Consider the following 2112-nt stretch of genomic DNA (forward strand, 5'->3'; position numbering starts at 1 on the left):
TTGTTGGTTTGTGGGTTTATTGTTTGTTTTGGTTCGGTTTTTAATATGCAAATATTACGTGAATGCCCCACAGCCCCCACGCCACACTCTCACAGCGCGCTGGGCGCGCACTGCGCCTGCGCACCCGGCAGTGTTGCGGGGCTCCCCGTCTCCCTCCTTGGGGTGCCTCCATCGTGTTCGTCCGGGTGGCCCCGGCCGGAGCTGCCCAGCATCTCGGCGCCTTTCACCGGGCGGATTCGCCTGCTCAGGACTCGGCCTGCTTGGAGGGCATCAGCTGTAGCCTCGCGTGTGCGGCAGACCCATGGACGCCGTCTCTGCGCTGCGGGAGGAGGAGGTGGTGCACGGCGTCTCCCTCCCGCTTTAGGGAGTAATGGTTCAGCCCCATGGGTCTCGGCGGGAGCAGCGGGGCGGCGATCGGTGCCGCGGCGGGAAGGCGCGGAGGAGGAGTTGGTGTGCTCAACTTCTGGTCAATTTGTGATCAACTTGTGATCAACTTGTGATCCATCCGTGATCAACTTGTAATCTTCGATTGTGGGCATGGGAACACGCAGAGCCTGCTGTCTTTTAAAAACCGGGCAATTCTTTTAAGTATTCTCGCTAGACTCCTTGTACTGTTCATGTATCTTTGTCGCTCTTCAAAGTACGCTGTGTTCTTTTTTGGGGGGAGGTTGTTTTGTTTTGTTGGTTTTTTTTTTTTTTTTCAGATAGAACCAGTAGAAATCTGTCGATAGCCTGAGCGAGTACCAGCGTGACCGAAAGGTGTCCCAAGAGCACGGTGTGCTTGGCTTTTCTTAATAAATATGTGCTCGTTTAAAATATTTATTTATTTATTTACAATCACATATTCGTTTATTCGCGGTTATTTAATTGTGAATTTTTAAGTATTTGGCAGTTGATGAATTGCTCCTTTTTATGTGCTGTAAGTTTTGCCGGGCTGATCGGTTCTAATACTTGAATTTTGGCCTTTGTGTTGCCCATTTATTCCTGCCCAGAGTGAATGAGATGTCAAAAAAGGCAAGCAGGAATTCCTGCTCAAACTGTTTTAAGGAGCTGATTATTTGCCTTTCTCCTCCCTGTTTTTGCAAGGGGAAAAACAACAACAACAACAACAAAACCAACCTGTTGAAATTGTATGGTTGAGCAGCTACGTAGCAAATTTTATACTTCAGTCTTTTAAAATGAAGAATCTCACCGTTATTAAAAGAGGAAAACCTAAAATTATAATGGCCACTTTTAGCATTGTTTAGCTGACCTGTCTATCGTGACTTCTTGCATCTGCAAGTAAAGAGTACATAACTTTCCAGACTCCTGCAGTGGCCTTTAGTTTTCCTGTTGTAAAAAGATACATAGAGATTCAGAATACTCAGCTACAGAAAAGATCAAAATCTTCTTCAATGGTGAAAAAATGTGGTTTGCTTTTGTGGATTTTAGGGTCTGTTATTAATGTCTGGTAAGAACAATATGAAGACTTAATCCTGCTATAGGACTGTTTGGTATTGAATAATATGTAGTGTACTCTTTTTCTGGGCTTTCCCTGGTGCACTTTTGGAAGTGTAAAGTATATTTACGTATATATATTAGGTATGTGTGTGTGTGTATATATATATATTATGTAAAATACATAAATCTGGCAGTATTAACTACCAGATTTCTACCAGGAGTTTAACACTGTGAATGCTTGTTACAGAGTTCTAGTGTGTTTTTGCTGGGAGTTCAGGAGCTCCTGGAGATGGCCCTGTGTGGTGAAAGCCTCTGAGCATGAGAAGGGCGCATAGGAAAAAGCCACAGAGTACTGATTTCACTGAGCTGTCCTTCAACTCGCCTTTTAGGATAACAACAGTTTTTTGTGCAGCTCTGTCCTTCAGGTTACTCTTGGAATGAAGGATACTTTCTGTTGAAAAATAAGTTTGTCAGTATGACTTTAGAGGAGCAATTAGAACTGAAACAGTGAGAGTGAGATAGCCTCATGGCTACATTCTCATCAGCAAAAGCAAAGTGGAAACCATAACGTCAAAAAGTTTGGTGTGAGTGGCCTGTTATACCAGTATGGGGCTGCCAGAGTGTCCAAGAGAAGCTTATGATTTTTCATATTTCATGTTTCAGGGGGGCGAT

At 44.2% G+C, this 2112-nt stretch overlaps 1 non-coding gene across 1 annotated transcript; it reads left to right on the top strand.

Moving 5' to 3' along the window:
- The first annotated feature begins 960 nt into the window (after positions 1-960).
- On the top strand, positions 961-1096 carry LOC126647703 (small nucleolar RNA SNORA13). The gene has a single exon (XR_007630651.1). It is a non-coding gene; the product is annotated as a small nucleolar RNA SNORA13 (small nucleolar RNA).
- Positions 1097-2112: the final 1016 nt, after the last annotated feature.

This window comes from Myiozetetes cayanensis, unplaced genomic scaffold (assembly GCF_022539395.1).
Source record: "Myiozetetes cayanensis isolate MyiCay16 unplaced genomic scaffold, myiCay2020 scf4, whole genome shotgun sequence".
NCBI classification, from domain to species: domain Eukaryota; kingdom Metazoa; phylum Chordata; class Aves; order Passeriformes; family Tyrannidae; genus Myiozetetes; species Myiozetetes cayanensis.